General features: G+C 41.0%; 1 long non-coding RNA gene across 3 annotated transcripts in view; it reads left to right on the top strand.

The window, feature by feature from the left end:
• LOC105607964 (uncharacterized) overlaps positions 1-14612 on the top strand; it is a 185836-nt gene that overhangs the window by 122153 nt on the left and 49071 nt on the right. For all 3 annotated transcript variants that reach the window (XR_009599232.1, XR_009599231.1, XR_009599233.1), the window contains exons 11-12: positions 10449-10621; positions 11151-11256. This is a non-coding gene — a long non-coding RNA (uncharacterized LOC105607964). The remainder of the gene's footprint in view (positions 1-10448; positions 10622-11150; positions 11257-14612) is intronic.

The raw sequence follows: 14612 nt of genomic DNA, 5'->3' as shown, positions 1-14612 counted from the left end.
AAGCCAGTTTTTTCAAACGATGAATTTCTTTTACTAATTTGTTTTCAATTGGAGGATAATTGCTTCACAGTGTTCTGTTGGTTTCTTCTGATGTAAATCAGCCATTGTTGTTGTTGTTCAGTCCCCCAGTCATGTCTGACTCTTTGCAACCCCATGAACTGCAGCACACCAGCCTTCTCTGTCCTTCACCATCTCTCAGAGCTTGCTCAAACTCATGTCCATTGAGTTGTTGATGCCATCCAACCACCTCATCCTCTGTTGTCCCCTTCTCCTCTTGTCTCCAATCTTTCCCAACATCAGGGTCTTTTCCAGTGAGTCTGCTCTTCACATCAGGTGGCCAAAGTATTGGAGCTTTAGCTTCAGCATCAGTCCTTCCAGTGAATATTCAGGGTTGATATCATTTAGGATGGACTGGTTTGATCTTGCAGTCCAAAGGACTCTCAAGAGTCTTCTCCAACACCATAGTTCAAAAACATCAATTTTTTTTTTTTTGTGCTCAGCCTTCTTTTGTTTTTTTTTTTTAATATTTCCCATGACTTTTATTTTTATTTTTTTTTCCTTTCTCAATTTTTTTTAATTTTTACTTTATTTTACTTTACAATACTGTATTGGTTTTGCCATTCATTGACATGAATCCACCATGGGTGTATACAAGCTCCCAATCCTGAATCCCCCTCCCACCTCCCACCCCATATCATCTCTCTGGATCATCCCCATGCACCAGCCCCAAGCATCCTGTATCCTGTATCGAACATAGACTGGCACTTCGTTTCTTACATGATAGTATACATATTTCAATGCCATTCTCCCAAATCATCCCACCCTCTCCCTCTCCCTCAGAGTCCAAAAGTCCGTTCTATACATCTGTGTCTCTTTTGCTGTCTCGCATACAGGGTCATCATTACCATCTTTCTAAATTCTGTATATATGTGTCAGTATACTGTATTGGTGTTTTTCTTTCTGGCTTACTTCACTCTGTATAATTGGCTCCAATTTTATCCATCTCATTAGAACTGATTCAAATGTATTCTTTTTAATGGCTGAGTAACACTCCATTGTGTATATGTACCACAGCTTTCTTATCCATTCATCTGCTGATGGACATCTAGGTTGTTTCCATGTCCTGGCTATTATAAACAGTGCTGCGATGAACATTGGGGTACATGTGTCTCTTTCGATTCTGGTTTCCTCGGTGTGTATGCCCAGCGGTGGGATTTCTGGGTCATAAGGCAGCTCTATTTGGAATTTTTAAAGGAATCTCCACACTGTTCTCCATAGTGGCTGTACTAGTTTGCATTCCCACCAACAGTGTAAAAGGGTTCCCTTTTCTCCACACCCTATCCAGCGTTTATTGCTTGTAGACTTTTGGATCACAGCCATTCTGACTGGTGTGAAATGGTACCTCATTGTGGTCTTGATTTGCATTTCTCTGATAATGAGTGATGTTGAGCATCTTTTCATGTATTTGTTAGCCATCCATATGTCTTCTTTGGAGAAATGCCTATTTAGTTCTTTGGCCCATTTTTTGATTGGGTCGTTTATTTTTCTGGAGTTGAGCTGCATAAGTTGCTTGTATATTTTTGAGATTAGTTGTTTGTCAGTTGCTTCATTTGCTATTGTTTTCTCCCATTCAGAAGGCTGTTTTTTCACCTTACTTATAGTTTCCTTTGTTGTGCAAAAGCTTTTAATTTTAATTAGATCCCATTTGTTTATTTTTGCTTTTATTTCCAGTATTCTGGGAGGTGGATCATAGAGGATCCTGCTGTGATTTACATCGGAGAGTGTTTTGCCTATGTTCTCCTCTAGGAGTTTTATAGTTTCTGGTCTTACGTTTAGATCTTTAATCCATTTTGAGTTTATTTTTGTGTGTGGTGTTAGAAAGTGATCGACCAGTTTTCCCAGCACCACTTGTTAAAGAGATTGTCTTTACTCCATTGTATATTCTTGCCTCCTTTGTGGAAGATAAGTTGTCCATATGTGTGTGGATTTGTCTCTGGGCTTTCTATTTTGTTCCATTGATCTATATTTCTGTCTTTGTGCCAGTACCATACTATCGTAATGACTATGGCTTTGTAGTAGATCCTGAAGTCAGGCAAGTTGATTCCTCCAGTTCCATTCTTCTTTCTCAAGATTGCTTTGGCTATTCAAGGTTTTTTGTATTTCCATACAAATCTTGCAATTATTTGTTCTAGTTCTGTGAAAAATACCATGTGCTCAGCCTTCTTTATGGTCTAACTCTTATATCCATACATGACTACTGGAAAAACCATAGCATTGACTTGACAGACAAATTGTTGGCAAAGTAATCTCTCTGCCTTTTATTACGCTGTCTAGGTTTGTCATAGCTTTTTTCAAGGAGCAAGCATCTTTTAATTTCATGGCTGCAATCACTGTCCGCAGTGATTTTCAAGCCCAAGAAAATAAAATCTTCCACTGTTTCCATTGTTTCCCCATCTGAATGCCATGAAGTGATGGGACCAGATGCCATGATCTCAGTTTTTTTGAATGTTGAGTTTTAAGCCAACTTTTTCACTCTCCTCTTTCACCTTCATCAAAAGGTTCTTTTGTTTCTCTTCACTTTCTGCCATAAGGGCAGAATCAGCCATAAGTATACATAAATCCACTCTTTCTTGAACCTCCCTCCCACTCCATCCCATCCATCTAGGTTATCACAGAGCACTGAGTTGAGCTCCCTTCATTATACAACAGCTTCCCGCTAATTATCTAACAAATGATGAATTTCTTGAAGATATAAGCTTATAAGTTTGCTGCTGCTGCTGCTAAGTTGCATCAGTTGTGTCCAACTCTGTGCAACCCCATAGATGGCAGCCCACTAGGCTCCTCTGTCTCTAGGATTCTCCAGGCAAGAACACTGGAGTGGGTTGCCATTTCCTTCTCCATGCATGAAAGTGAAACGAAAAAGTAAAGTCGCTGAGTCGTGCCTGACTCAGCGACCCCATGGACTGCAGCCTACCAGGCTCCTCCGTCCATGGGATTTTCCAGGCAAGAGTACTGGAGTGGGGCGCCATTGCATTTTCCTGCTTAGCCTTTCAAAAATCAGAGTTAACTTTGATCCTCCTTTCTTCCTTATTTTGCTTCCCAGTGTCATTACCTAAATATGACTTAGGATGACCAGACAGGGTTATCAAAGATGATCTCAGTTTGTCTGTAATCCACTGATCTATAGACAAGAGGGAGAGCTTTTCTCAGAAGATGGTGCATGTTTACATCTCAGAAGAACTGATGAGAGTCTATGTCCATTCTTGAAAGTGAAAGTGTTAGTCACTCAGTCATGTCCGACTCTTTGCAACCCCATGGACTGTAGCCTGCCAGACTCCTCTGTCCATGGGATTTCCTAGGCAAGAATATTGGAGTGGGTTGCCATCTCCTTCATCCTTGATCATTAGCTATTGGAGATACAGCAGTTTCAAAGCTCATCTACCTCCTAATGCTATAGATGAGACAACTGAGACAGAAATATTAGAAGACTTGGCTAAGAACACAGCCGTATTCATTTGCCGGGGCTCTGTCACACTGTACCCACAACTGACTGGACTAAACAACAGACATGTATTTTCTGTATTCTCCCAGTGCTGGAGGCTAGAAATCCAAAGCCAAGGTGTTGGCAGGGGTGGTTTCTTCTGATGACGGTGAGGGAAGGACCTATTCCAGGCTTCCTCTCTCCTTGGCTTATCAGTGGCCATCTTCTGTTCTCACCACATTCCGACTTATGTGTGTCTGTGTCCAAATTTCCTCCTCTTAGAAGTCCACCATTCATACTGGATGAAGGCCCACCTTCATGACCTCATTTTAATTTGATTGTCTCTATAGAGACCCTATCTCCAAAAGAAAGTCCAGTTTTAAGGTACTAGGGCTTAGGATTCCAAGTTATGAATTTGGTGAAGAGATACAGTTCAACTTATTACAATAGCTGTCTAAAGACAGACTTGAATCTTGATCTTTTGATGTCTTTGTTAGGTATTTTTCACCCACCTAATGTAGCCGTGGTAATGGCTACACCATGCGCCATTTAATATTCTTTTTCCCATGGATGCAAAGAAAACCATTTTATTTTTCACAGAGGTAGGGTACAGAGATGTGATTTAAACCTTGTATTTTCTCAGACATTTCAAATCATTCAATTTAGATGAAATATAAGGTCAAAGTAAACTTCAAATAGTAAGGATCCTTATTAATAAAGCCTGAAAATAGTCATCTTGGGGATAAAGATAAGTAATGAGACTTGTATTACATCACTGAAATTATTGAACCTTAGAGTGTTAGGTTCTCCCATACTTATTCTATAAATTACAGTTTATAAAATGGCATTGTGTTGATAAATGCATTTGTGCAGTTATTTTCCTCTTTATTTGGATCTCTCTGTCCCTGCAAAAGGCTTCCAGGGAAGTAAGTTTTCCTTCTAGATGTCTTATGGATGAAGCTTTGGCAGAACAATTGCCAATCCTGCTATTTAATTCTCCTAAAATCATTTTGTCAGTGTAGGGATGGTTAAAGCCTGTGATGGTTATAAAGCAGCCCAAGTGGCACCAGATATCTTAGCAAAATATTTGCACATTGGTAGACAGGTTATTTTTGTTAGATTATACCAAGTGGTCTTTTAGAAAAGGTGGATTTAAATAAGACAAATTTGTTTTAGAAGTTTTTAGTTCATATATCATATCCAAGGTCAGTGTGGTTTGCTTATCCTTGCATTAATGAAAACTGCTTTGATTTAAGATCGGAACAGGAAAAAAAATAATGGGGTGTTGGACTCTTTGGTGACAACCACATTCTTCCTGTTCTCACATCCTCATTTTGAAGGAGGAAAACCTGATGATCCTCTGATCATAACATTAACATGTTCAGCCCAAGAAGACAAGTACACGCTCTCTCAGACTTTCCGCCCAGGATGGCTGCTGTGATGTAGAACTTGGGAACAGCAGATGAAGTGGCATTTCTAACTATCTACTGACATCCAATAGGGCTACACGTAAACCTACACATGGCCTACTTCACCAGCTCTTAAACTATGCCTCTTGGTATTTAAAAGAGGTACTGCAGTGAAAGTGTTAGTTGCTTAGTATTGTCCGACTGTTTGCGACCCCATGGACTGTAGCCCGCCAGGCTCCTCTGTCCATGGAATTCTCCAGGTAATTATACTGGAGTAGGTAGCCATTCCTTTCTCCAGAGGATCTTCCCAACCCAGGGATTGAACCCTCTCGCATTACAGGTGGCTTCTTTACCGTCTGAGCCAAAGAGGTGTTCATTTCTAGGATTTGCCCTCTGTACTCCCTTCTAGCAGTTTACCAAAGCGTATCTATTGTATCATCAGCCTTTCGGTATATACCAAGGAAGAAATTTTAGTGGTTAAAGAAATCTGGAAGATGCCACACACTGCATCCCTCTTTTAGCTGTTCATGGTGTATACTGGAATATTGAAGGCTTGGCAGCATCTTGCAAGAAGCAGCACTGAGCTTCCTTTAGTCAGGTATTTCCAAAGTCTTCTGAGCAGGGAACCATTTGTTCATGTAAACCTGTATGTTGTAAGCAGCACATTTTGAGAAATCTTGTACAAAACTTACTTAAGTCAAAGAAATATATACACTGGAAAAGAATTTGGTGGGACTTCCCTGGTGGTTCAGTGGTTAAGACTCTGTGCTTCCAATGTAGGGGACAGGAGTTCGATCCCTGGTTGGTGAACTAAGATCCCACATGCTGTGTGGTGTGGCAAAAAAATAAAAGAACTTAGATCAAGTTTATAGGTAATATAGCAAGAGAGCTGCAGAGATCTCTCTCTCTCTGGATACTTGAGTGACTCACAATGCTTGTAATCTCTGCGAAATATTCCTTGTGGCTGATTAGCAGAGATGGAGTACTAAAATAGCCTAGCCAGGTTTTTCACTCATGAAGATCTTTCTTAACTGTGGGGAGTGGACGTATGTACGGCTTCCCTGATAGCTTAGATGGTAAAGAATCCATCTACAATGCAGGAGACTTCGGTTTAATTCCTGGTTTGGGAAAAACCCCTGGAGAAGAGAATGGCTACTTACTCCAGTATTCTTGCCTGAAAAATCCCATGGACAGAGGAGCCTGGCAGGCAACAGCCCATGGGGTTGCAAAGAGTCAGACACAACTGAGTGACTAACACAACCACATGTGAGAGAAAGGGGGGGAGAGAGAGAGTGAGAGAGAGTGTGTGTGTGTGTGTGTGTCCGTGTCCTGGATAATCAGATAGCTTAAAAGAAAGTGCTGGGCTCATAATCAGAAAGTCTGATACCATAGATGTGAGATGTGGCATCTCCACCAGTTAGCAGGGGTGTTATTGCACAAACCCCATCCCTCTGTCACGAGGCAGGCCTTTAGTACCCAGCAAGCCTCCCTGTCTACTGGGGACCTTCGCAAATATAGTCTGAAGGTGAAGAGGAGGAAGTTGTCAGGCTGATGACATAATGTCTAAGCATGTGGATCACCTTGAGGGGAGCAGAGCATTTGGTCCAAAGGGCTGCCTTTCCTGAGGGGGATAGGAGTGGAATGTCTGACACCCTGAAGCAACCATTCCTCCTGATTGGCCTTGCTGGATGCTGGGGGTTTAGATGCTCCTGTAACAAAGACCCTTTGGTGTTGAATAACAGAAACAATCTTTGAGCCAGGTTAAGGAAAAAAGAGAATATAGTGGGTAGATATTTGAGCATATGATGGAATTTAAACACTTGGATGAGTCAAATCTTCAGAAAGTTCAGAAGCATGATGGCCAAGGGGTCTGCTTTCCACTCTCAGTTCCCCAGACTCTCAGCTCCAATTTTGGGTGAAATATCCACTCTAAGGCCATTTAGTTATGATGTATCTGTTGGTTCAGGAGCATGTGGCAACATCTTGATCTCATAGAAAATGGGTCCCTTCTCCAGCCCCAGGAGATATGGTGTGACAGTCTAAACCAGTCACTGTGATCTCATTGCCCTGTGTCAGGAACTGGTCTGCAGATGGCCTTGAGACCCAAAACTAGAGCAGGAGATGTAAATAGAAAAGGGCTGGATATGGATTCTGAGAGAGCTTTTGTTTTCCCAGTAAGAAGGAACAACAAATTCACATGGCATGGTTTTTTCTCCCTTTGTTTTTCCCCTTCTTTGGAGTTCAGACATGATGCCTAGTGCACCAGATGAAAGGGGTATACTAGGAGTAGGGGGTTTAAAGGAGAGAAAGCCAAGGTGTCTATATAATAGAGCTGTCACACTGGCACCAGACCCAATACCTCTTGATTGGTTCTTGAGAAAACGATTCATTTGTTGTCATTGCAGTGCGCTATAATAGGTTGTTGTTATTGTTGTTACTTGCAACCTAAATCATTCCTAAGTGAAAAGTTATATAGAATAAATATAGATGTTGGGAGCCAGTTTCTACAGGTCAAAGAGTGATTCTCAGAGCTTTAATGGGGGAGAAGACAGAGATAGCTCAGGAAATGGGGGCATACTTAGAGGTGTCTACGGAATCTCCTCTGGAGCCTTGAAATCTTACTACCATGACAGAGCACAGTGAGGGGAGCCCTTTGGCACTGGGACACACCTGTCCTAGAGAGAATTAACTCATTAACTCATACATTAGTTTTACTAATTTTTTATCAACCCCTTATTATCTGCTAGATATTTTTCTCCATGTTGGGAATAGATTGGAGAAGAGTGAGGAGATTTGGGTTCTCATTAAATTAACATTCTAAAGGGGAAATAGATAATAAACCAGAAAGGTAAAGGAACAGAATCATTCCAAGTACTAAGAAGTGCTATATGAAATAGAATGTTGTGATAGCGAGTCTGGGAGGGTGTGAGTGTGGAAGACTTAAGAAAGCAACACCGGAAATAAAACTTAAATTGCATAAAGGTGCCAGCTGTATGAGACCCGGGGGCCATGGTTTTCTGAAGGGAATGGCCAGTGCAGAGGCCCTTGGCAGGGTGAGCATAGTGGGCTGGATACACAGACTGAATTATTAATGGGTGTCCAGTGCACGGTGATTCGGGAGGCCACCCATGCTTATCTCATTGTGACCGTTCCCGCCACTCAGCTCACGGGCATTGTGATGGATCTCAAGGCTGCTGATTGGATGACTGTTCCCAGCATCTGCTTCAGGCGGGATGGGATGGCTGGGGGCGGGGAGCCTGGGTAATGACTGATCATGCCCTTGCCCTTGGTGAGTGGCCCATTGTTCTCAGCACAGCACATAGGCTCCCTGGGGACCTTGCTTCCTCTGGAATGGATGGGCCCTCCACTGGAGGGTCTGGCAGACCATTCAGCTGGCGTGCAGCTGCTTCAAGACCACGTTCCAGCCACTTCCTCGAGTGATACTGGCCACGTTTAATGTGTCTCTCTGTGGAAAGACCTGGCTCTGGCTCCCAGCTTGCTACAGCTGGTCATACCCAACATCATTTTCAAGTGATACTTATCAGTGAAGCAGTCACATGAGATCGTAGGGCTTGAAGCACCCTCCAAGGTCATCCTGTCTGGCATTTCTTACATGTCTGGCATGACCCAGAACGAAAGTGTTGGAATGCCACCACCCCTACTTCTGGCAGGTTGCCAGCTAAACCAGATAGCCACCTAGTTCTGGTGTAGAATTCAATTCTCCTTAACACTGGAACTTGGGGGCAGTTAATTATTAGAGCTGTCAGATTTTCTCATGGATCCTATATGACTGGTTAGATGTTAGGCGTGTGTTCACTTTAGGAGGTAAGGTGGACTACAAGTAGCCAAATTACCATTTAAAAGCCCTGGCTCATTATTTTCCAATAACAACGTGTGAGATAAAAAATTTTATATATATTTGTATAGGATATGAGTATATAAATTAATTAAATATAAATCTATTATATTTAAATTGTTAATGACATCTTCATGATGCTCCTATTCTTATTTTTTCTGCACTTGATAAAATATTCTCAGAGAAATGTTAGTATGTCTATGATTATATATTTTTCTTCTGCCTTATATTTCTTCTGAGTTTTGCTTTATGTATCTTTGTTTCTTTGCTGTTAAGGTGTCCAACGGTGTAAGATATCTATATTCTTTCTGAAATTATGCCTTTTATAATTAAAAATATTCATCATTGTTTCATTGAAAATAAATAAATTAATTTTAAAAATAAGTAAAAACCTGGCTTGCTTCTCCTAGATCTAGGATGAAATGGATTACAAAATATCAAAGTTGGATGAGACTTCAGTGATCGATATCCCTCTTCTTAAGAAATGAAAAATAAAAAGGAAAAATGACTTAATCAAAATTAACATTAATTTTACAATAGAAAGTTTTGGGGTATCCACATGGGTCTTTCACAGATGTTTACATCATTTTGTTGTTTTGCTTTGACTTATGGAACAAAGGGAAAAATATTCCTGGGTCAACAATGTGAAAGTGTACGATCACAGTTCTCCTTGCCTCTGTCTGGTTCCACTCTCACTACCCTATATAGCAAGCATTCTTTTTCTCATTTCACAGATGAGGAAAATGCATCCATTTAGTTAGTAAGTGGCAATACTGAACTCAAGCTTAAGCCTTCTGACTTTTATCTAATATCATTTCCAAATCCATCACTACTTTCATCCTCTGGGGATTGAGGAACATAACAGAAATTAGCCATAACTTAGATAGGGTAGAATACACAGGAGCCCCAAAGCCAATGTTCTCGGTTGCTACAAGCGTAATGAAAGGATTCTGAGGTCACCTTCACTAGTGTGTAAATACTTCCCTCTTAAAGTTCCTATATCTGAAGCAGAGGCTCCTGGCTGTAACAGAACCTGGTGCTGTCATTTCAATAACCACCTTCATTTATTTTAAATACCACCTCCTGGACAGAGTGGCGCATAGAAGCCCCAGCTATTAGAACCAACTGGCTGGGTCCAAATCCCAGCCCTACCACTTCTCCTGGGTGACCTGAAGGATATTATTATACTTAACCTTCCGATATCTCAGTTTTCTTATCTACAAAATGGGGTAGCAGTAGTGTCTTCCTGAGAAGGTGGTGATGACTAAATGAGGTCAAGTATTTAGAAGAGTAAATGTTGAGAAAATGTTAGTTGTTACATTTGCTCTCAGGACAACAGATGGAATTCTGTCACAGGTCTGAGTTTTCTCCAGCAGTATGAAGAGAGTAATTTCTCTCTCTCTCTTTTTAAAAAAATTTATTTAGCTGTTTGGCTGCTCAAAATTTTAAATGTGCCATGGGGGACCTTTAGTTGTGGTACAGGGATCAAACCCAGACCCCCTGCATTGGGAGTGTGGAATCTTAGCCGCTGGACTGCCAGGGAAGGCTTGAAAAGAATACTTTCTTAGCTCATGACAATGGATAGGCATTCCAGGGTGAGAAGCGTCTAAAAACATATTCCCATACAGTTTAATGCTTGACTCCAGAGTAAGATGTATTCCTGGCACTCTACCTCAAGAGTTATCTTCTTTTTGAACAGCAGAAAGCTCTGGCTTATGCACTCGAAAAGCTAAAGCTGACCCAGAAGTTATGTTTAGAGAAGAAAATGAAGAAAGAGCCTCTTATGTAACTTGAAGAGCATAAAGGACCCAATGATAAAAACCACTGCCGTGAACTTTTCTGAAGCATAATAAATCTCTGCCAGCCATTGCTAAGGTATCATTTGTTGTGTTGTTTTTGTCTTAAAACAGACTAGAAAAAATGTTAATAAACCCCCTCCCATGAGATTGTGTATTAGATTGTGAAAGGTATGAGATGCTATTATTTCAAGTTCTTTCCATCTTCTAAAATAACCCTCCCTGTGTGTTTTATGGCTCTTTAGCAGTATTCTGACTTTGATTTGGTGGTGACCCCTGACTTTGTCTAGATCTCCCATGCAGCTGAGTCTTCCCTCTGCTCTGCTTTTCTTTCTCTTTTTGCTTATACTTTCTGCATGTTTAGATCATCTTTCTACTGACCTTTCAGTGGCTCAGTGTTTTGTTTCAATGCATGAGCGAAGTTGGAAAACAGAGCCAAGTGACAAGCTGTGAAGCAACAGCTCAGCCTCACAGAGCAAGTGTGCTTTGTGCTATTTCTAGTCAGAGCAAATGTGGCCTTGGTGGACTGTAGGGAACAGTATCTCCCAGGTAAAAATAAGTTGCCAAGATTCACACCAAAATGATGCAAATCTTTCATTTGCAAACAGATCCTGAATTGGGAGCCATGGGAAAGAGGACTGACTCGGAAATCAGATTCAGGGTCCTGCCTAGCTTTCTTCCAGGTGATCCCACCAGTCAGCAATCTGGTCTCAGGTAAGTATCTGTGACTTACAAAATATTTTTTAATCAACAACAAAAAATAGGGAGAATACAATAACAAAACTGTCTGTGCTGTCGAGTTCTAAGCGACCCCAACGTTGGGATGAGTTCATTTCAGACCTGTGGATTTCTCCTTTACCCCTGATTCCCTTCCTCCCACCCCAGAGATTAACACTGTCCTGAATTTGCATCTTTCGTACTTCTTCTGTATACACATGTATCTTTCAACAGGGGGTACTCTTTGTTTTGCATGTTTTAAAACTTAAAACTTTATCTATATATCATTCTTCAACTTGCTTTTTTAATGAATTTAGCATTAGCTTTCAGCAACAAATCTCTGGTCCATTCATTTTAACTAGCATGTATTCTAATGATTGGTGAATAGACATCAGTCTACCTATTTATCTATCTATCTCTATTCTCCTGTTGAGTAATTAGACTGTTTCTAATTTTGCACTATGGTGAGCAATGCTTTGACCAGTGTTCTTGTTCATTTTCTGTACTAACATACAAAAGCTTCTCAAAAATGTTCTGTCTATATTCACAGTAAAACATACACTTTACATGGAAACCCAAAACATACAAGTGTACGTTTCTGTGTATCTGTGTACGCATTGTATGTGGAAAAAAGTTCCTCAAAATAACACTCTTATTGTCTATTCAGCTATGATCCAGTTTAATTTAGTCTATATCACATACCAAAACAATAGGCCATTTGCAATTTACTAAAGTGATTCCATGGCCCAGCAGTGCATCTCCACACTGTTCTGGGCACATACTTGGCCATGAAATTGCCGGGTCACAGGTTATACCCATTTTCAAATTGAGGAGTTTATGCCTTTGTGAGTTCATTCGATGTGTTTAAAGGGATATTTGCATATAGCCAGCATTCTAGGGGTTTCTAAGCGGCAGCTTTTTGAGTTATTTAGTGGCTGGAAATGGAAATTCCATTTTAGCTTTCTGGGTTTCAATTTTTTCATCTGTCACAAGAAGTCAAAATAAAACAAAAATACTAGATTCTTCAGTGTTTTGCAGACTACTTTCCCTTCAGTCCCAAAGTCCTGAGGAGGGCTTCAGGTTCTGTTCTAATGTGTGTAAGCTGTAGGCGGGGGTGGGGGGGGGGGGGGGTGGTTTAGAGGAGCAAAAGGAGGAGAATGAGGAGGTGGAATTTGGGGCCTTTTACCACAGTCCCAACCCAAGGAGCCCACTTCAATATTTATCCATTGTATTTCCATTGTGTGCAGCTCAAAAATATTCTGAAACTTTGGGTTTAGATGTTCTCAAGTCTCTTTCCAGATGTAAACTTGAATGAAAAGAACGTTTGCATCTCTGGACCCTTTAAAACTGCAGCCAGTACTAGAGCACGTGATGACTTAGGGCATAGAGCATTGGCAAAAAGTGTTGGTTAACCCAAGTTCTTTACGGATTTCTAACACTGTGGAATATGACTTGGAAAGGATGCTTTCAGAGTACTGTAGGGCAATAAGTTCAGTGCACTCTTGGCTGGGACTGCCCCTGTGGGACAGCCAAGTGTACTCTGTTCTATGGGCTACATCCAGAAGAGGCTGTTTTAAAGGATTTTTCTATGGTAGTATTGTTTATTTACAGTGTTGTGTTAGTTTCAGGTGTACGGCAAAGTGATTTAGTTTTATATATAAAAATATGTATTGTTGTTCAGTCACTAAGTTGTGTCCGACTCTTTGTGACTCCATGGACTGCAACACACCAGGGTTCCCTGTCCTTCGCTATCTCTCACAGTTTGCTCAAATTCATATGCCTTGAGTCAGTGCTATCTAACCATCTCCCCCTCTGCTGCCTGCTTCTCCTTTTGCCTTTAATGTTTCCTAGCATCAGGGTCTTTTCCAATGTGTCTACTCTTTGCATCAGGTGGCCAAAGTATTAGCATCAGTCCTTCCAATGAATATTCAGAATTGATTTCTTTTAGGATTGACTAATTTGATCTCCTTGCTGTCCAAGGGACTTTTAAGAGTCTTCTCCAGCTTCGAAATTCAAAAGCGTTGTATATTATATATATTCCTTTTCAGATTCTTTCCATTATAGGTTATCACAAGATATCAAATGTAGTTTCCTGTGCTATATAGTATGACTTTGTTATTTACCTGTTTTGTATATAGTTGTGTGCATCTCTTATTCCCAAACTCCTCTTTATCCCTCCTGCTCCTACTCCTTCCCTCTTTGGTAATCGTAAATTTGTTTCCTGCGTCTCAGTCTGTTTCTGGTTTGTAAATAAGTTTATTTGCATTATATTTTTTTAGATTCCACATATAAGTGATATCATATGATGTTTATCTTTCTCCGTAAAAAACTGCTTTGTTTTAACCATATTTGCTTATTCTGTGAATGGAGCTCTACTATCAATTTCTCTGAGTTCCATTTCTGCCTGCTAACTGTTCCGCTGGCTCACGGTGAAGCCCATTTACTCAGCAGGGTGCACATACATTTAAACCATTACATTCACAGAGATGAAATTTTATTATCATTTTAATGAAAACACTCAGCTCCTCGTGGGTTTATTTTTGCCTTTCCAAATAGGGTAAGAGCATAAAGAGCTGGTGGTAACTTGGTAGTAAAGTGACTTCAGGATGGTGTCTGTTCATTCATGGCGAATCACGGTTGCCTTTCCTACTCCCCTGGCTTTCTCTCTCACTGTCTGTCTCCCAGCACCCGGGTGACTGCCTCCTGTCAGATCCTAGTCCCGCCCTTTAATTTGTCCCGCTTGCATTTCATCTTCCTTAATCACTGTTTTCATCACATCACTCCCTTGCTCAGAAACCCCCGAGGGCTCTTTATTTCCCACCACATCAAATCTAAATGCAGCAGCCTGCTTTCAAGGCTTCTCCTAATCTATTCTTTCCTTGCGTCTCCAGCTTTATTTCCTTTGCCAGATGTGGTTCTGGTTCCTGTGGTTTAGAGATAATGGAATTTTTGTACACACTCACACACAAAACTGGAAATCTATCATTTTTCTTAAGCCCAGTTCAGCCTAGTTTCTGTACGCAAAGCACACATCAGCAGTGATGGCTCACCTCCCTCCCAAACCTCCTCGCCCCAGGCCATGTGAGCGAGATGCAGGGGTCCTCTGGGGAAGTGTGTGGAGGAAAATAGTTTATACCCCACTCTCTCTCAATACCCTGGGACAGGCTTAGGCATTGAGGAAGACGACTGTTCACTGGAGTGGTTTGTGAAAAGTACTGCCATGTTGACAAGACAGGCAGAATGCAAGCAGCTAAGAAGGCAATCTTGAAAGATATGCAGGATCCTCTATCACCCACCTCCCAGATTACTGGAAATAAAAGCAAAAATAAACAAATGGGATCTAATTAAAATTA

The sequence above is a fragment of the Ovis aries genome, chromosome 2 (genome assembly GCF_016772045.2).
Source record: "Ovis aries strain OAR_USU_Benz2616 breed Rambouillet chromosome 2, ARS-UI_Ramb_v3.0, whole genome shotgun sequence".
Classification (NCBI taxonomy): domain Eukaryota; kingdom Metazoa; phylum Chordata; class Mammalia; order Artiodactyla; family Bovidae; genus Ovis; species Ovis aries.
This window is presented reverse-complemented; position numbering and strand designations above follow the sequence as displayed.